The sequence below is a fragment of the Desmodus rotundus genome, chromosome 9 (genome assembly GCF_022682495.2).
Source record: "Desmodus rotundus isolate HL8 chromosome 9, HLdesRot8A.1, whole genome shotgun sequence".
NCBI classification, from domain to species: domain Eukaryota; kingdom Metazoa; phylum Chordata; class Mammalia; order Chiroptera; family Phyllostomidae; genus Desmodus; species Desmodus rotundus.
Window position 1 is genome coordinate 32,225,124 of NC_071395.1, and position 21,720 is coordinate 32,246,843.

A 21,720-nucleotide genomic window follows, 5' to 3' on the forward strand; every position below is an offset into this window, starting at 1 on the left:
AATCAAAATGATTCAGGAAAGAAAAGTACAGTTAAAAATAGTCCCATGTCTAATGAAGAGCTATATATTGCATGAAATCTTCTCACTTAACATTGTTACAAATATGAATGCGGATGAGTCAATGAATTTTCTGTTTTTCTTTTTGAGGATCAAATGATTTTTTTTGTTCGTGTAAGTTTAGTTTATCTACCTAGAGCACTGAGAACAATGCTCAGCCCATATTAAGCTTCATGAAACTGTTACCTATGTTGAGGATGATGATGGGTGATATACATGGAACCATTCTATTTGTTAAGTCTTGTTTGGTAATCAAGAATTTGGGTAGAACTATCTCTTTATTTAAAAATATACAACCCAAAATTTTCCACTTTCCAACTTCTTGTACAGGTTGAAAACATTCAGTAAAGGTCTCTTGGATACAAAATATGGTTCAAGTGGCTCAAAATTAATTCTATGATATATTATTTTGAAAGTCTGAAGGTTTTTTACGGCCAAAAATACCACCAAGTTGAAATTTTTTTTATTTTGCTAATGTACAAGTAGAATGTAACAGTCCACTTTTTGTGGTCTTTAAAGAACTCTGATGATTTCTCTAAGATGACGCTGTCCTCCACAGACCAGTGTCTGATCTGGAAAAGCCCCACTTGCCTTCTTTCTACCCCCTGACTTAATTTGTCTTTTCAGAAGTCGTGTTGGATGTCTTCTTTGTTGGCCTCTCCATGTTGCTGCTTCGTTTGAAAGACTTCATTTTCTGATTGCACAATAGTCCTTTCAGTCTCCTCATTCCTACTGACCAGGGATACCCAATTTGACTTCATTTCTCTTAATTTGGATCCAGCTGTGAGCTGCATGTTCTTTCACTGCCAGTTTAAATCTTGAATATGTTTCTTTAACTTGTGGAGCTCTTTCTGTGCGTGTTCAATCATATAAAGTAGATTTTCAGTATACACTTTCCAGGCATCGCATCCACGCTGTGACATTAGCTCCAGGTTATCAATTCAAACTGCTTGGTGCTCTAACTGGGCCATGGAACTTACACACTCTTGCTGTACAGTAATACCATTTTTCTGACCTGAAGAAGGGGCTAGAAGTTTACATCCTTTCATACTGAGCAATTCAGTTGGTTGTCAGACAGCCAGTCTTTCAAATCATTTCTCACTGTGTCGGTTTCAAAAGCAGAATCATCCCTTGCTGTCAGGTAGCTCAGGTAGTTCTTAGTAAGTCAGTATCTGCGAGTTTCCACCTCCACTGGTGCTCCAGCCACTTCCTTCACACCAGGCACTTCATAACCTTGGTGAAAATATGGCAGTGCATTCACCACCACCTCTCCAGCCCCGAACCCCGTGCCTGCCACGCTTAAGTTCACCTATTTTCTGAGTCTCTCAATGAATTTTCTTAACTCATTTTATATGTAGGCCCAGTGCTGGGTCCTAAAGTTACCATAGTTACTGAGATGTAGCCTCTGGCTTAAGCAGCCTGTAGTCTAGTGACTTCATGATCAGCACCAAAAATGGTACAGGAAAACCCATCAGTGCCTTATGCTCTTTGATTGGTCCTGGCCTCCGACTTAATTAATTGTAGATTCATATTGCTTTTATCCATTCACCCCTTCACTCACTCACTCAATATTTTTTTTGATCACTACTATATGTTACATACTATATTAATTGTTTCAGATGTCTTTGTGGAGCTTACTGTCTTGTTTTTAAATATAAGATCCAAAACCACAGACAGTAAAACACAGACAGTAAAATTTTGGACATTTCTCAGAGCAGTATTTTTTTCTGATATACCTCCTCAGGCAATGCAAACAAATGAAAACAAAACAAAACAAATGGGACTATATCAAACTAAAAGGTTTTTGCACAGCAAAGGAAATTATCAACAAAATGAAAGGACAACCTATCGAATGGAAGAAGATATTCACCAATGATACATCTGATAAGGGATTAATATCCAAAATTTATAAAGCACTCACACTATTCAAAACACACACACACACACACACACACAAATCAAATAATCCAATTCAAAATGGGCAGAACCTGAATAGACACTTCTCCAAAGAGGCCATAAAGATAGCCATTAGAGCACTGGCTGGTGTAGCTCAGTGGACTGAGCGCAGGCTGCAAACCAAAGGGTAGCTGGTTCGATTCCCAGTCAGGGCACATGCCTGGGTTGCAGGCCAGGTCCCCAATGGGGGCCACATAAGAGGCAACCACACATTGATGTTTCTCTCCCTCCCTTCCCCTCCCTTCCTTCCCCTCTCTAAAAATAAAAAAAGATAGCCAAGATAGCCATTTAGATGTATGACAATACCGGAAATGCAAGTTAAAACTGCAATGAGCTATCACTTCACACCTGTTTGAATGGCTATCATCAATAAATCAACAAATGACAATGCTCAGAATGGAACTGCCCTATGACCCAGTGGTCCCACTTCATCTGAAAAAGCCCAAAATGTGAAATTCAAAAGCATCTATGCAGTCTTATGCACCCCATGCACCCCTATTCATCGCAGTAGCCAATCCCAAGTGCACATCAATAGGTGAGTGGATAACTGGTGGTACATATACACAATGGAATATTACTCAGGCATAAAAAAAGAATGGAATGAAATCTTATCATTCGCAACAGTATGTAGAGAGTGTTATGCTAAGTGAAATAAGGCAGTTAGAGAAAGACAAATACAATATGATGTGGAATCTAAGAACAAAAGAAACCAACCAAATTAAAACACACTCATGGACACAGAAAGAGACTGACGGTTGTCAGAGGGAAGGGGGTTTAGGGACTACAGTCGGTAATATTGTAATCACTATGTGTGGTGCCAGATGGGTACTGGAAATATTGAGGGGAATACTTGTAAAGTATATGATTGTCTAAGCACTATGCTGTACATCTGACTAATACCAAATAACATCGAATATAAACTGTAACTAAAACATAAAAGAGATTTAGGAATAAATTAGTATCATTGAGATCCAGGATTCATTAAAATTGAATTATGACAGAATTTCAAAACAGTCCACATATAGAAATTGAATTATGGCAGAATAGTTTTACTGACAGTGTATCAGTACTGTTACATGAAGACGGAAGATAATTTGAAGACAGGACATATCTATCATGTTTAAATATGTGGTTGCCAAGTGTTTTTCATACTCTATGTAATATCCATGTTTCAAAATCCAGCCCCATGAGTTTTCAAGTTTCCTACTGGTCATTTGAATAATCTTTCAAGATAAAGTTTCTAACCTTATGAGTAGATGTCCACCACCCCAAGATCACTGCCATGTCCCTCGGTCATTCCTTGGGATTCTCACCGCACTTGATTATACATCATCACCCTGTCGCCTGCTCCGGGCGCCCCGCCTCACACTTCATCACTTCTTGCGTTCTTTGTGAGCACGCCACTCTGTTACAGAATCCGCCTACATTATCCACTGTTCACTCTTCCCAGGCCAAATATAAACTAATCTCACTTTACTGGTATCTAGTTAGTTGTTTTCAATGTATCAAAACAGGAACTATTTAGTGGCACATTATCAAAAATGAGTAATTTCCTATGATAAAACGTGGTCCAGAAAGTATTATATGTTATTATGTAGTTCCTGGGCTTTATTCCTCTCTATATTGATTCTGTAAACCTGAGCAGGCAACTTGTTACTAGGTGTCTTTGTTACATTAAACTGAAGGAAAGAAAGATACTTGCTGACTGCCCTGTTAGGGTGTCAGCGTTATGAGGCGGTCATGTTGCTTTTGGTGATGTTAACCTGAGCAGGTTATTCCTCTGACTACATTTCAGAGTAGTGAGTGTCATTTTCCTGGGTTGCCTTTTTTTAAAACCTTAAACAGCTAAATACTTTCTTTCATTCTGATTGACCAAATCCAGACTGAAGGTAAACTAAAGTGGATCATCTGAAAGAAAGTTTCCATACAAAATCAAAAGTACTGTTGTTATGTTTTACTACTGGTTTAAGTAGATTTTTCTGAGTAAATTATTCCTTCAAGTACTCTAATACAAAGTTGCCAACAATATATTTTATTATATAATGAAATTGATCATCGTCTATGTAATATTTTTATTCATAGTGGTTATGCTTTATCCATTCAGATTCTCATGTATTCTGCATGTAATTTTCCACTCTTTGCTAATATAATGATCTCAAATTACCCAAATAGATTTTCCATCACTTGGTATCTTACTCTGCTTATGCTGCTGTAGCAAAATGCCACCCTCATGACTTGAGCATCTCCCAAAGTCCCCACCTCTTATACCATCACCTTGGGAGGTTAAGATTTCAACATATGAATTTGAGTGGGGGGCACAAACATTCAGACCCTAGCACTGTGTCCATTAGAATCAAAGGTTGTACATTTAGAAGTTCACCATCTCCACACGGTTACTGTAACCTTTTTTGCTTGCCTTTGAGTTTCAGTGAGGTTTGGTAGAGCCTAGAGGAGGCTGGCCAGCAATTTCAAGATGAAATGTGAAAGGATCATGATTTCTGATGATCTCATTTTAACAATTCTAGAAGTTGTATTCGTAGCTATATGGTATGTTTCATTGATGTGACTAGCTCATTATTCGATTAGTCTTAGTGAATATTGAATTTATACTATTAAGCAGGAAAAACATTCCTGTATTAGGCATTTCAATTATTATTTAAAAAATATTTATTATTTAAAACAGTATTTCAGCTTACAAAATTAAATGACTGCAAATTTAGGGTTGCTAACCTTTACAAAGTCCTCCTTGAGTACCTCATTATTGCCTAGGTACTAAATTGCAATATTAATCACATATGTTACAGCTAAGCAGGCAGGTGTGTGTGGTCGATTTTTAATTTTGTTTTTATTTTACTCTTTAATCCATGGAATTTAAGACTTTGTTTATTCAGAGAAGGAATAGAAAAACCTGCCTTTGGAGTACTCCATAAAAGTTTACAGAGACAATGCTTTTTTCTTTAGTCCAAACAATGCATTTCATTTACTTTAACGACTGCTTGAAGTTGTAACTGGTTTGCACTTTGAAACACTTTGGTGTTTGTTGGTGGTTTTCAAGTTAAGGTAGTGTGCAAGTCAAAATAGAATTGGATTGATTAAGTCTTGACTTTAGGGACTGGCCTTTTCAATTTAATTTCAGGAATCCAAGAAAACAACTGTTATAGTTTTCAGGGTAAGAGGCTATGATGTTTTATCATCAAATATGCACAGAAACATTCCTAGATTTATCTGACATTACTCAGAATTAGCACTGTGTGAATTTTTCAAATTGAGACAGGCATTGTGGTGTTATTTATAAGTAAGTGATGAAGGAGCATGCTAGAAGACTTTTCTGTAATCTGTGACTGCATGCAGATGTAAAGCTTACTTTATGATTGGATTCAGATGGAAAAGGTGAGATGATTTGAATGATGAATTTTAGAAGGCCTGGAGTCAGTCTACAAAAGCCCACTGTCTTCCAAGAAGGGACCAAATTATCATCTATACTTATTATTTGATCAGGAAACATTTGAGCCCCTTCAATGTGTTAAGCATAGGTGATGGGCATCTAAAGATAAATGAGACACTATTCCCTCTCATGGATGGGGCTACATAGGAATAATGAAAGTCATAGTAATATAAATAGTGACGGTTACCATTTTTTGAACACCTAAAGTATGCGCACTACTTACATGCAGTTTTCCCTAGAAAAATGACCCTGTGCAAAATGACCCTGCAAAGTATTATTTGCTCTGGTTTGCAACAAAGAAACAGTCTCAAAGCAGTTAATTAGCTTGTCTGAGTCATGAGAGGGCACATGGAGAATTTAGATTTGAAACTTATCCTGATCCCAAGGTCACCATTTTGAAAAAAACATGGGTCAAATCATACTTGTAGACAATTTAAAAATGCTAAGTAGTTAAGATTTTATTTTAAAGGCCATTGAAAGCTACTGATTTTAAATAGCATATGGCATGCTCAGATTTGGGTTTTGAGAGAAACTTCTGACAATAGTACGGAGAATGGCACGGAAGGGGGATGAGACTGGACAAAACAAACATTGCAAAAGTTAAGGTGGGAGGCAATGAAGTCCTGACTTGAGACACAGCAGCGGGAACGGGAAGGACGTGAATGAATTTAAGATATACTCAAGAAGGAGGTGTGAGGATCAGTCAGTCAAGGCAACATCCAAAGTTCTTACTTGAGGAGCCAATTAGAAGATGGTTTCCCTTGAGGACATTATGTGAATAGGAAATACAGAAAAAGAAGGAGATAAGATTAGTTTAAAAATTATATTAAAATTGTACAAGCTCATTGTAAAAATAGGAGCAGTATAAGAAAGCAAAAAATAAATGTTAAATGTTACCCCAAATCTTAGAACTCAAATATTTATTACTAACTTTTGGTACATGTCATTCTGAACATATTTCTATAGGAAAATATATAAATAGAAATAGACAAATTGCAGGGTTTAATCAACTTTAGATGAATGATTCTTTACTATAAAAGATGTTACTTCCTAAAAGCTCCCAGTAAAGTTAAGACATATATGTCAATAGTGATTCTAGTTTTGTAACCACACATTAAATCTCTAAACAGCATCCTATGGGTTCAAGCTCAGCTTTTAACATGTTGAATTTGAAGCATTTATGGGACATCCATATGGGATTTTGTCCTTTAGTAGATATGTATGTCGTCTTAGATCCACAGTGAGATCAGGGCTAGACATGTGAATTCAGGAGATGTTATTGAGGTAACAGTAGATTAGTATGTAGAATGCATGAGACCCGAGGACAGAATAGCCTTTGAGGGTACTCAAGTATTTTAAAAATGGGGGAAATAGGAGATGACCCTCCAAAAGTATTTATTTAGGGAGAAGAAAAACAAAGAGATATGTTATTATAAAAGAGAGGACAGAAATGAGTTGGAAAAAGTTGTCCATGGTGTCAAATATCATAGAACAATCAAAATAAGATAGGGTGGGAAATTATCCATTGGCTATAGCAATTTGCGAACAGCATCGACAGGAATTTGGTCTCATCAAGAACAGTTTTTGTAGAGTGGTGCAGAAAGAAACTAGAAAACAGCAAGAAAAGAAGTGGGAAGCAAACACCTTTCTTGGGAAACTCAGTGGTCAAGGTCAGGGAAAACTAGAGGGATTGCGCAACAGACACATGGAAACCAGTTTAGAGAATGCTTGTTTTCCACATGAGAGGGGCTTGATGATATTACATAAAGTGGTTGAAATCCAAAACAGGGGAAGAGGCTCAAGTGAAGGGGAAAGCAGAGCTGACCGGGGGAGCAAGGACCTGAGTAGGTCAAAGATGTTGCATGACTAGCTTTGGGCAGGAGGTAGAACATATTCTCAGTGACAGAGCGAGGGTAGGTATTTAGATATACCTACATAGTAAATTAGAGCTTTAAGAAAAGCTCTTCCTGGAGGAGAATAAAGGGGAGAAAAAAACGGGACAACTGTAACAGCATAATTAATAAAATATATTTTAAAAATTAAAAAGAATATAATAAAAAAGAAAAGTTCTTCCTAAATAATTTGTGTTTTCTATGTTAAGAAGAGCATAAAGTAGTCTGCTGCAAATAAGAGACAAGGGGTTTGAAAAGGGAGTTGGAGAAAGAGTAAATGTAAATAGGAAATAGGAAAGTTATTTGTAGCAATGAGAAAAGGTGCAGACTAGAGGTATATAAAGGAATGCTAATTGCCTCCAAAGACTTGATCAGAGTTGAAAACCATATTTCCTCCTGGTCCCTGATTTCATGGCTGTGTGACTTTCTTCATGGAACTTAGACGTAGAAGTGGAGTATGCCAATGGTTAGATTGAACCAAGGCTTTTCAATCCTTTTGCATAGGAAGAAAGATTGACAAGGCCAAGGCAAATAGATGTTAACAAGAGAGTATTTGAAGGGATAGATCATGAGACTTAGTCCCGATAAGAGAGAAAGGGAGGAAGGAAAGACAGTCTCTCCGAGGTTGACTATAGACATCAACAAAAGAAAGAGAGCAGGGAATCTGTGAAGAGAAGAAGTTGTGACTGGGATGTGATGTTTTTGATTTAAGAGATGGAATATTTTCCATTGAAATGAGACATTTAAAACAGCCAAAAGCAATTTGCATATCTCTTCGTGAGGGGAACAGTAACCGGGAATTCCTCTTCTGTGGACTGGAGGATGCCAACTCACCCACTGTTGTAGGCACACACCAGAACTACAGGTCTGCATAGTGAAGACAACACCTTTCTCCCAGGCTATCAACTCTACAGAGAAGAGTTCTTCCAGGGTTAGAGAGACTGAGTTCCCCGAGGGGTGATGGAGGTGGTAGGAAGGTCCATCATCCCAAATCTACTGCAGCTAATCTTAAATTCATTTTCTACTTTCAAACTAAAGTGATTATGTGAAATGGTTGTTTTAGCTTCTTGTCTTTCATTATCATGCTGTGATACAGCTTAGTACATTGTATGGTAAACACTGTAATCTCTGTCCCATTAGGCTGTGATTTCATCTTTGGCATGAACTGCATCTTATTTTTAGTTTGGTACCCAAGTGCTAAGCAGTGTCAGCAATGTTTATTTCCTCATGAAATAAATCATTCTCAGAGAGAGTCAGGAAGACTTCATGAACTCAGTGTGCTTTGAACAACTGACCATTCTTTTTTTATATCACTGTTTTCCACATTTGACTCGCTGCCAAAAAACATACATGGCACATGGTAAGTGCATAATAAATATTTGTCATCAATTGATTATAAGATGGCATCCTTCCTTCGCTGTGGAATTTTGGGCATTGCTTTGTTGTTATTTATGTAAACATGCATTTCTAGAACCATATCTACACAGATTCGTTTACCTTTATTAGTTCTGACAAAATTTTTTCTTGAAAACCTTTGAAATATTGCTTATGCACCCTGTTGAAGGTACTTGTCACACAATTCCGTTGACGATGGAAAGATTTCAGTAGTAGCGGATTGTCTCTGGATATTGTATGAATCCTATTAGAGCCCTAGTATGCGGTCAGACAAGTAGATGTTTACTGAGAACTCTTCTGAAAATGTTGTACCCATTGCTTTCAAGTCCAAGTCTACCTCACAAAAGTGGAAGGTTGAGCCCTTAGCTTATTTTTATCTTCTTTTTCTTGAATGGCACTCTATCAGACAAAAATCTTTGAATAATTACTCAAACAGCTCTGGTGTGGTTTAGGTAAATCAACAAGTCTGGGGAATCATTTGTCTGACATAGGATGGAAAAAATGTTGCCACTTAAAAAAGGTGAAAAAGTTACTTTAATTACAGGAACATTTGTGTACTGGAAACTTGAATGACTAGTCTCTTTCAGGCACACAGCAAATGTCAGAACTTTTTAGAATGCTTGGCTGGAACCTGTGCCATAGTCCTCAAGACTGCTCCATTCTCATTTTTAAGGAGTACTAATCTTCTCATCTTTGAACAAAGGAACATTTTTCTTTCTTTCTTTCTTTCTTTCTTTCTTTCTTTCTTTCTTTCTTTCTTTCTTTCTTTCTCTTTCTCTCTTTCTTTCTCTCTTTCTTTCTCCCCTTCCTTCCTTCCTTCCTTCCTTCCTTCCTTCCTTCCTTCCTTCCTTCCTTCCTTCCTTTCTTTCTTTCTTTCTTTCTTTCTTTCTTTCTTTCTCTCTTTCTTTCTTTCTTTCTCTCTCTCTCCCCTTCCTTCTTCCTTCCTTCCTTCCTTCCTTCCTTCCTTCCTTCCTTCCTTCCTTCCTTCCTTCCTTCCTTCTTTTCCTCCCTTCCTTTCTTCCTCCCTCCCTCCCTCCTTCTCTTCCTTTCTTCTTTCCTTTCTTCCTTTTAGTTTCAGTTGTACATTTTAATTCAACATTTGTATACACTACAAAGTGATCACCCCCAAAGGTGCAGTTACTATCTATCACCATACAATTGACTGCCTTTACCCCTTTATTTTAATGCTTAGTGAGAGCTCATTATCTATCATCTATCTATCTATCTATCTATCTATCTATCTATCTATCTATCTATCTATCCATCATCTCTCATCCACAGAAGTTTAGGATATCTGGTCCCTAGATGTCCCTTATAAATAGTCATAAAATTTCACTTAACACATAAAGGAACCATGAGGTGTAAACATCAATTAAATTGTGAACCCAAGTGAAAGTATTTCTATATTAAATGGCCATCACAATAGCCACATTCTATATCCTGACTGGGAATTGAACCAGAAACCTATTGATTCCCAGGCCAGTACTCCATCCACTGAGCTGCACCAGCCAGCACAATACCCACATTCTAATAACATCAGCTTAAATATTTATTGTGTCTATAGATTTAAAAATCTTAGTAAAGGAAGAGGCTCAGGCTTAGTGATGAGACAATGCCTTGTGTAACACACCAAGACAAATTGTTTCTTTGAAATGTGAGTCAAAACATCATTGTTGGTTTTTTGAAAATTTCATCAAATGCAGTTTAGATCACTTTAAACTTGTAGTAGTACAGAGAAGGAATAGTTTTAAGGAAAAGAAGTATAAACCTAGAGCATTTAATCAGTTGTTTTCACCATTGACTCGAGAATCAATATTTACGTGGTGGGATGTATCCTTATAAAACGTCACAAAGTAAAACATGTAACTTTAAATGTCCTCAATTTCTGAAGTAACTGAATGCTTCCTTTTTCAAAGTTAAAGGCTTTCCAAGAAAGACTACAATAAGTATGCAGTCCCAACCAGATGTTACTGTAATACTTCTGAAATACTAGTCAGTAACATTTTTTTTTTTCATTCCTGACTGCTTGTCTTCTTGAGAAGACTTTTCCAAATCCTTCTTGGAGCACAAATAGGGAATGGGGAGGGGCATGAAACCTGTTATTTCCTACTATTCATTTAGACAATTTGCTTTCCCTTTTTCAGGTTTGATTCATACACATTTTCCTAATGTGTCAAAAAAGTTGGATTCACCTCGTTGTTCTGGTTTTACTTCTGAGTGAATTATTTTTTAATCAATTTTCCTCATGTCTCCTTCTGGATTCTTATTTGAATTAAAAGCAAGCTTTGAATTCACTTTTGATGTTGCTGACCACAAGCGTCTAATAATCCACCTCTTCTCTAATATTTCTCTTTTTCCTACACCCAAGACATCCATTGACAGGATCCAAGAAGCAGTGTTTTTCTGTCCTCTCGTCTTCCATGTGGTGTCTACATACAGAGTTTTTAAAGTAAGCTGCTGAATTAAGGAGGCTTGTCATCTGTCTACCTAGTTGTTAGGTGAAGTAGAGAATGATGAAGGAAACTAGTTGCTGAATTTGTTAGAGCAGGAAGTGAATTAAGTCAAAAGATTTCATCCACATAATAGCACTATTATTAAGTGTACCCTTATTTTTTCTTATACCATAGATGAGGAAACGGGTGTACAGAGGTTAAAGACCATCCCTCAGATCACACGGTTAGGAACCAGCAGAGCAGAGACTTGACCTCAGGTCTGTGCCATTTTGAGGACCATTTGCACCCTTAAGTACCATACTACAACCACCCAACCAGCTGTTTAGAAACACTTGCGATAGCTAATACACATAACTTTCCTATGGGAACAACTCAAAGCTCACCGTGTATGTATGTTGGGTCTGTAGTGATGCCTTACTGAGTAGTGTACAGTGATGCCTGAAATGCCTCTGTTGTGTCCAAAGAGAAAAGTATTGGATCCTGGGGGTGGAGGGTAAGTGCTAGAAAACCACTTCGAATTAAAAAGGCCCACAAGACTGCACATGGAAGTTCAGATTGTTTTTGTAAAGAGAAATACATGTCTATAGGATTACAAATATTTGTCATTTGGAGAGAATTTTCCTTTTAGCTAGGTAGACTCTCTTAAGAGATCCATTAATATATGGATATAGATCCATTTCTATATTTCCATTAATATAGAAAGTTTCTATAGTCAGGAAAAAATGTTCATAATAGATGTTTAAAAAATTACTAAAGCTGAGCGATTGTTACAGGCTGAATTGTGTCTCCCCAAAATGCCTCTGTTAAAGCCCTAAGCCCCAGCACCTCAGACTGTGACTGCTCTTGGAGACAGGAGCTTTAAAGAGGTGATAAAAGTAAAGTAAGGGCATATGGGTGGGCACTAATCCAATACGACTGGTGTCCTCATAAGAAGAGGAGATTAGAGCGCAGACCTGTGCTCACACAGAGGAAGACCATGCGGGGACACAGGGAGGAGGTGGCCGTGTGTGAGCCAGGGAGAGGCCTCAGAAGAGACCAAACCTGTGCACACCCAGATGTTGGACTTCCAGCCTCCAGAACTGGGAGAAAATGAATTTCTGTTGCTTAAATCGTGCAGTCTTTTATAACAGTCCTGGCAAACTGATATAACGATTAAGATTTTTAATTCAAAGTCAGAGTTTATCCTCTCTATAAACAGCCCTGAAGATATTCTGAATGATTTTTAATCTATTTCCTGGATTCTGTACTTATCTTTCTTTTACATTTTTCCCCTAATAAGTTATAGTACTTTTTTATTACCTTTGTTAGATCTGGTAAAATTCTATACCAGCATTCAAAAAATACAATGTGAATCATTAAAGTTCACATTATTTAAGTTTCTAGTAGCCATATTAAAAAATGAAAAAAAAACAGGTGAATTTCATTTTAATAATATATGAATATATTAATATATATTATGTCTTTTATATAAATATTGTACATGATAGATCCAAAATAGAATAATTTAATCACGTTGTTAATATAAAATTCTTGAGAAATTTTCCATAGTAAGCCTTCAAACTTTAATACTTTAATACTTTAATACTTCTTTTACTGTTAGAGCAGATCTTACTTTGGACCAGCCACACATCATATGCTCAGTAGTCAGTGCGGCTGGCGGATGGGACAGAACCGTAGAGAATGTCAAGGACATCTCCCTCCATCAGCACGTATTTGCATGCTTTTAAAGGAAGGCGCGTCTTCAGATGGCTGAGGCCCCCTGTAGTATGTTGGTTATATGGAGTTTCAATTTACACTGTGATATGCTCTTACCTGAGAGCGTAAACTTTATTAGTTCAGTGTCATTCTGTGTACCGAGTCTTGATGGACACAGAAGAAGTCACAGCTAAAGTTCCAACCAGGTAATATTTTCCTGCTGGGGTTTACCAGAAACATTCCATTTTCTTCAATAAATATTTGAGAAATGTCTTACTACATGCGAGGCACGAAGAGGGAAAACATGTGTGAGATCACTTATGTTCAAACTGAATCTTAATACTGAGCATATCTGAAAAGCTAAGATGCTTCCCTCTGTTAGTCTGTTACTGCACTGGCACGTGTCATCTCACTTGCCCTTTTGTAGACTTGTGAGCTTCATACAAATGACAAAACTGCAGCTTACAGGTTTCGATCGAATTTCCCAAGATCACATTGTTCACAGTTGGTGAAGTCTCTCATCCATATTTGTTTGATTTTAAAGGATTTGTGCTGTGGTTAGATCTTATTCCAGTGCCTTCTTTATATTTGAAAATTTCAAAGCAATGTGAAGTATGTATGAATTTTGTAGAAACTGTTAAGCCTAGTTCTCAAGAGTATGGCTTTGGAGTAGGCTGGACTCAAATTCAAGTTTCAGCTCTTCCAGTTACTAGTTTTTCTTTTTTCTTTTTCATTTTTCCTCCCTCCCTCCCCCTCCCCCTCCCTCCTTTCTCCTTCCCTCCCTTCCCTCCCCCCTTTCTTCCTTCCTTTCTTCCTTTCTTTCTTTCTTTCTTTCTTTCTTTCTTTCTTTCTTTCTTTCTTTCTTTCTTTCTTTCTTTCTTTCTTTCTTCCTTCCTTCCTTCCTTCCTTCCTTCCTTCCTTCCTTCCTTCCTTCCTTCCTTCCTTCCTTCTTGCTTGCTTTCTTTCTCTCTCTGTCTCTCTGTCTCTCTCTCTCTTTCTCTCCCTTCCTTCCTTCCTTCCTTCCTTCCTTCCTTCCTTCCTTCCTTCCTTCCTTCCTTCCAGAAGCATGTCTCCTCATTCAGAGAACAGGCATCAAGGTGATCCCTAGCTCTCAGGGTTGTGTAAGGACTGAGTGAGCTAATTCAGGAAGGCACACTATGTGAGGCTTATATTAATGAGTTGCCGACGTTAGCAGCTCTTTCTTTTTTATCATAAGCAGTGACGGACCTGGTGTATATTAACTCTTTCAAAATTTTTTGACTACTTAATATAGCAGAATAGATTTTAATACATTAAATGTGATTAAGCAGAGAAGCCTGAAATACTTTTCCATAATTAACTGCACAAATTGTACTCAAGAATGAGAACAGCTTTCAGAAGTAGATCTGACATCCACCGACAGCTACAGGAGAGGACAGCGCTCATGTCTTTTCTACCTATGAACTAACAGTTTTATCCTTCAGAGGTGGTGACCTTGATTTCTCTCTGAAAGATACCTGAATTCCAGCCAATGCTGCTTTGGGATTTGACATACCACCTCACCCATTTAAAAGGAGATAGACAAATAAGGTTTTTCAAAGGTCACATCTAAGCCATTCAAAGTTTTTTTTTTCCCATGTTTTTGCTGTTGCCAAAGATTGTATTAAGACAATTGCAACAAAACAACAAAAATAGAAATGAACCAATGAAGAGAACGAAAACAAAGAAAGAAAGGGGGGGAAAGAGCCCCTGTTTAGGGTTCAAATCCTTCCACTCGTCAGTGAGTCTTAACCTTTTTGATAATTACATTACGTGCCGCAGCGAAGAAACAAAAGGGGATACAGTTCTGAGGAGTTATATTGATAAACTACGTGTGGTGCTCCGAAATGGCATGGAATATCTTGTTCAAGCTGTAAAAATATATTAGCATGTCATGTTATCTTCATAAATTCTTCTCACACGTACGGTGGGTGGAGTCCCCAAATCCCAAGGCACATTACCAATTCGGCTGGTCACTGCAATTCATCAATTGTTTTGTCACATATTTGCAGGCTCACAGTGGGGACTGAGGTATTATGATTCTAGAGGGTTTGATAATAGGTGAGTTATTAGCTGTTGGGGACAGATTTGTTTCTGAGCCTTTCTGTGGCAGTCTCTTGTATAGGAAGGCAATCGTTCTCCTGGAATTGCTCCCTCAGACTTAAAGAGATTTTGAATATAGCTTGTAATTTTTTTCCCAGTAAAATTTCATTAGTGGTTAATTATGGCTGGTAGAGCTTTCCGGAAGTTCACCAAGTGTGCTGAGAGTTCAAACTGCCAAATTTTAAACGGTCTCACGATGGGACAGCCCTCTGTAATCTTTGTCACCGTGTTTACACACAGTGTGTGCCGTTCCTCTATGTAACACTGCGTGTTAAACTTGGGTGTTTAACCTTTTGGGAAAATAAAAACCTTTTAGAGTTTATTTTTTCTTAGGTGGAGCAATTTTATTCTTTGGTTTTTGAGTATTTGCCTAGTACTCGGTGATTCTGGGGCAGAAATAATTCATTCCCAGGAATATTTAAATAGCATCAAACTTTGATAGGGCTCCAAGAACTGCAATGCTTTCTGTGGGTGTTGCACATCAGACCAAATGAACCCAAAACGTGCCTAATCCTAGTCATTCCTATCTAGAAGCTTCTCAAAGAAGCCAGATCATATCTATGGCAGATTAAGCAGAGTCAGTTTCTCTTCCAAAGACACACGTTTGTGGAGACAGTTGATAAAACACAAAATAATGTAATAAACTTCTCAATAAATTCTTCTCAAAGTTTCAAGTTTCTATTACAGTATGGAAACTTCATATTAAAATAGGTACTTTGGTCCACGTGTTGTCATCAACTCCAAAATTAACTTGCTTATTAAAATATTATTAATTATTTATATTGTTTATCAGTGAGAGTGGGAGGATATGCAAATAAGGAAAGTTTTCCAAATAGTCAATACAAAATATAGTTGCATTGAAATAATTAGATAATTAAATATCTGATTTAATTATTAAACACATACATAAGAGTCAGATAATTAAACACATGATTTAAATTGTGCTGAACTTAAAGTTTTTGTTAGGACTACAACGTTTGGAGACCTGTGTACTGTTTTCTTGTGATTAGGTTTATAATTTCCTAACTGGAGAATATAAAACAAGAAATGACCAAAAGCTTAAAGATGGAAAAATGGTCACCTTGGCGACAGAGCTCCCAAGTGACAGTTGCATATACACCAAACATTCTAGAAAATGGGGTGGATTTAAAATATTACTAAAGAGTTTCATACTTTTGCTGTGATTGGATGAAAACATTTTTGGGGTGAAGGACATTTCTGTCTCATCAAAGAATTTTGTGGCTGAATTATCTGGGATGAGATTCAGATCCTGAAAAAAGTTTGATTATACCCTCTAAAGTGCTCATAATTGAAATAGGGTGTGAGTCACTGACACTATATATCCACCCAGCAGTTGTGTAAATTGTTCCTGATAAGTTGCTGTGAGCCCCTCTGTCAGCTCTAAATGCCCCAAGCCTTTTTAGAGAGCCCTTGACTTAGAGCAGACTCAGTTCTAGATGTTCTAATATAAAGTGCATTATGGGGCATACAGAAGAAATCTAAGCCATAGTCTCAATGTTCTAAAAACTCATAGTCTATTTTGGGAGAGCAGCACTCACGTATAGGAGTAGAAGGAGGGAGAGGACCAAGTGGTCCTGAGGTGCTATGGAATGACTTCCCTTGAAAGGGCAATGAACAGGGAGGACGATAACCCAGGCTTATGTTGGGAGCTGGCTACGTGTGCAGATTGAGATACATCCAGCATGAGGAGTCAGATGCCCTTCTTCCTCTTATTTATTTGTTTAACTCAGTCACTCACTCAACACATGTTTATTGGGCATCCACCGTGGGCTAGCTGGCTTGCTAAGAAACGCACTGCTGAAGACAAAGGACATAGTTATTGCCCTTGTGAAGTTTAAGGTCTAGTGACAGCAGGTATTAAACATGGAAACAGAAAAATGTGTGTGAGAACAAACTGTGGTAAGCTATAGTAAAGAAAAGTGAGGTGCTGTGAGAAAGATTATGGGTCGGAGAATGCAGGTCTGAAGAACGAATGTTAAAGCTGAGATTTGAAGGACATGCTTATTAAAATATAAAGCCACACATAAGAAATGGTAAAATCACATGGAATTCTCTACCAAATTGCTCTTTTGTAGTATGTGTCTGTTCAGTAAAGTAAAGAAATATTGTAGGTAATGCTCATTTAATTCAGCAAGTCAGGAGCCCTGCAAGAATCAGATGCCACCTGCAAAATAAAGAACCTGGGTTAAATGAGTTTTATAAAGCTGCAGTGATGAAGTAGGGAAATGACAAAAGATAGAGAAGTACTCCTTGGGCTGTCACAATCTCTAGACCCAAAGGGACAAGGTGGGAAGTATGGCTGCCAAAAACTGCCAAGAGGAAGTAGGAGAGAGGGATTCAGTGCTGCCTTGGGAAGAGAAGTGACCTTGGCTGAGGGACACAGGAGCCCGAGGTAGCCTTAAATTCCAGAGTCAGGGGCATACATTTGCAGGTCTCACTCTCCTGTTGCTTGTCTCCTGGTGGATCTCCCTTGGGCTGCACCCAGTTGGAAGTCGGAGCGTGATGAGTTCCACACGGGCGGGCCTCCCAGTGCAGATCGATGTTTAGAATGTAGAGCATAGATCTTGGGGGAAACAGAAGATATCCCACATAGCAAATCTATACAAAGCATCTATTGTGGGCAAAGCTTAGAAGTGTGGGAGGCAAAAGAAATATAAGCCTGCGAAAAGACGTATAAAGATTTGCTCTGTTCTGAATTCATGTATGGTGGGGAGTGGTGTGACCTGTCAGAAGGAAACGTGCAGCTGCCGAGAAACTTATAGTAGCCCTGCCTTCTAAGATTCCTCCTTCTTGGTAACTCAGTAGGTGCCTTCCCTCCTGATGACTATGTTTTCTCCACACTGCATGTGGCAGCAGTGTCATGGGCGAGTGCCATAGGCCAGAAATAATCTCACAACTGAGCTCTGCATACCAGAGTTACGCAGGTATGGACAACACATTCTTACAATGCCATGTATTCTTGTAATGATTGTTCCGCTCTTTCTTAGGGTGGCTTTGCAATTTTCTTTTTTCTAAGCAAGGCTGGGGATATAGAAATGAGGGGAAGCAGAAACTGAAGTATGTGGTAATAATAGCTGACATTTGAATGCTGGGATTCCTGTGTAAGAGGAAGGAATGGCTGTATTTACCAAATAACCCCAATTCCCCTTTCTGCCTTAGTTTCAAATTTTGCAGGACTAAGACAGCTCTGAAAATTTATGAGCCATAACTTGCTCTTCATTACTTGGTCACAGGGTAAGCAATGAGCACCCACGCCTAAGGGTCACCTGCAGGTCTGGAAATCTTTGTAATTTTATAGGGAAGTTCACTGGCTGCGGGAGGAGTGATGAGGTGCTGAGAGGCCACTCCGTCACCAGGGAGGCTGCTAAATAGTTTGGTTAATAATAAGGATACACTTGTGTACAAAGGTCTTTAGTTACAAAATTTTCCCCCAATGCAAGAATCTAAGTTAATTCTTCCAGTGGCCCCATGGGCTGGGTCGGGCTGGCCTCACTGACTCCCAATTCAGATGAGAAATAGAGTCTCAGCAGCCAACTGACCTGCCAGCGTCCCTGGGGCTGAGAGGTAGCAGAGGTTTTGAAAACTAATTCCAATTAAAAAAAAAATCACGATAGTTTCCAAAGGAAGATTTCAAAGCGGAGAATACCTAAGCCTCTTACTGTTCTCAGAAAATCTGAGAGGGTTGAGATAACCAGAAGCTTTTCTGTCAATGAGTTTTGTTTGTAAATTTGTTTGAGAAAAAAACAACTGTGGTTGGAAGTAAAGTTATACTCTGAATCACTGTTCAAATACCTCTTTCCTTGTTTCTTCCCTCCTCGGAATACTAGTAACAGGGCTGGAAGCTATTTGAGGACAGTATCAGGCCTGTTTCTTTCTTCCATGTCGCAAGTACTCACTCTTGGTAAAATGAGGACTCGTTGCAGTGTTTTGAATAAAAGAGGTTGCATGAGCTGACGTAGTTTTACAAAGCCTCCTTCGGCCACTGTGTTGAGAACAGACATAGGAGTAAGGTAAACAGCAGGGAAGTCCAATAATAAACCGACTGCAGTCATCAAAGTGAGAGATGATGATGGTGTTTTGGGCAAAAGTGGAGCACAGGAGGTGGTAACGAATATTAAGACTTGGATACATTTTGAAAGCTGAGCCAGCAGGATTTTCTGGCACTTGAGCTGTGGGTTGTGAGAGAGAAGAAAGGATTAATACAACCAGAAAGAAGGAGGTGCTGACAATGGAAATGGGGAAGAATGAGGTGAATCCATGTGGAGAGAAGATCAAGAGTTCAGTTTCGGAAATGTTGAGCTTGAGGTGTCTAATACATGTCTGTATTAGTTGGTTTTTTTTTCCCTTGTGTAACAAATTACCAGAAGTGTAGTGGCTTAAAATAACACCCATTTATTTAGTTCACAGTTCTGTAGGTCAGAAGTCAGGCTGTGAGTGACTGGATTCTCTGTTTGGAGTTTCACAAGGCTGAAATCAAGGTGTTGCTCAGGAGGAGTTCTTGCCTGCAGGCTGTGGGGAACAGTACACTTCTAGGCTTATTTAAGTTGTTAGCAGAATTCAGATTCTTGTGGTTGTAGGACTGAGATCCCTGTTTCTTTGGTGGCTGTCAGGTGGGGGCCATTCTCAACAACTAGAAGCCACTAGGAGGTGTTTGCCCCATGGTTTTTTCCATTTTCAGCAATGCAAAAATTTCCTTTGTGTTGAATTTGTCTCCTGCTTCTACTCTCTGACTTTTTTTTTTTTTCCCTGAGGGGAAATGGAGAAAACATCCAGCTTTTAAAGGGCTCGTGCAATTAGGTCAGGCCCACCTGGATGTCTCCCTTATAGAAGTTAACTGCACCATATAACATAACATAACCACAGGAGGGAGATCTGTCATGTTCAGCCCCAGGTATTTCACAGGGCATACACACTAGGGGCCAGGAATCGTGTGCGGCCATTTTAAAATTCTGCCCACCACAACATCCATGAGAAAAGGCTGAACAGAGTTTGGACATTCACATTAGAGTTCAGGAGAGAGAAAAAAACATTGTCATTCATGGTGGTGTAGATAGTATTTGAAGCTGCATGGCTCAGCTCACTAAGAGTGTATCTAGACAGAAAAGAGAAAAGGTTCAAGGACTCAACTCAGATGATGTCAGTGACAAGAGGTCAGGGAGAAGAGGAAGAACTAGAAAAAGAGCCTGAAATGAGCCAGTGAGGTGGAAGGAAAGCCAAGAATGTGCTGTTCTGGAAGCTGAGTTAAAAAAAAAAAAAAGATATATCAGTATCAATTTGATCAATCATGTCAAATGTCGCTGGTGGGTCAAGTAACATGAAGATGAAGAATTGATCTATAGATTTGGCAACATAGGGGTCTTTGGTGAGTTTGATGAGAAAGGTTTTTCATAGAAGAGAGAGGAAGTCTGTTAGAGGTGGAATAAAAGAATGCAAGGAGAAATGACAGTAATAGTGGAAGGGGAACTGGAGTCAAAAAGGGGATTAAAAGTGGAGTCAAGGATGGGTCAGATAACATGGTTGTATATTAAAGGGAATAATGAGCTAAAGAGAAAAAAAAATTGATGATGTAGCATAGAGAGGGGAGCATTGCTAGCGTGGCTTTGAAGAGACAAAGAGTAAGAATCAAGTGCATAAGGAGATGAATCAGCTTTACACAGGAGTATGAATTATCCATCTATGGTAACTGGTGGGAAGCAGGTGATTAAACTAAAATGAGGTTGTAAGGCTAGGGCCTTAATAATATATGACTGCTGTATCCTTATGAGAAGAGGAGAAAAGAAATACAAGGGATGCATATGCACAGAGAAAAAACCATGGGAAGACACACTGACAACGTAGCCATCTATAAGCCAAGGAGGGAGGCCTCACAAGAAACCTTGATCTTGGATGCCCAGCCTATACTTGATCTTGGCCGACTGGCCAAGACATGATGGATTTCTAGCCTAAAGAACTGAGAAAAAATAACTTTCTGTTGTTTAAGCCACCCAGCCTGTGGTGCTGTGTTATGGCAGCACCAGCAGGCTAATTCAGGAGGGTAGACATGGTAGTGGGAGTCTGTGTAAGTTCTTTCTGGATGGCTTAAATTTTCTGTCAGATGTAATCTTTAAAATGTAATCATGAATATATTTTAATTGTCTTCTTATCACGGGTTTGTTTTGTTTTTTACTTGCTAGTCTCTTACCATAGTTACTTAGTCAATTTTTAGGCTTTCAACATTTTTCTCTAGCTGTTAGTGCAATAAGACAAGAAAAAAAAAATAGAGGCATAAGAAGAAATAAAATTGTCATTATTTGTAGATAACTATTTATATAAAAACCATAAGAACATTTAAGTAAATTATTATTAAAGATAAAAAGGTATACACCGATTCAATCAGATTGTGTAAAAATAAAAAAGGGAATGATGAACATGGGCTTCAGTGGGGAGGCAGGAGGTGAGAGAGGGGACTTTATGACTAGATGTGAATTGTTATCAGGGTGCCAGCTTATGTTTGGAATGATGACTTCACAAATGCTTATCACATTATTAAACATGCTAACTAAACACAGTATTTTGCTAAGTGAAATAAGCCAGGCGGTGAAAGAAAAATACCATATGACCTTACCTATAAGTGGAACCTAATCAACAATACAAACAATGAACAAAATAGAACCAGAGACATGAAAATAAAGAACAAACTGACAGT

General features: G+C 38.3%; 1 pseudogene; it reads right to left on the reverse strand.

Annotated features, from left to right (window-relative positions):
• Window positions 1–680: 680 nt before the first annotated feature.
• The window catches only part of LOC112312316 (pre-mRNA-splicing factor SPF27 pseudogene), a 29,679-nt pseudogene continuing 8,639 nt past the window's right edge, over window positions 681–21,720 (reverse strand).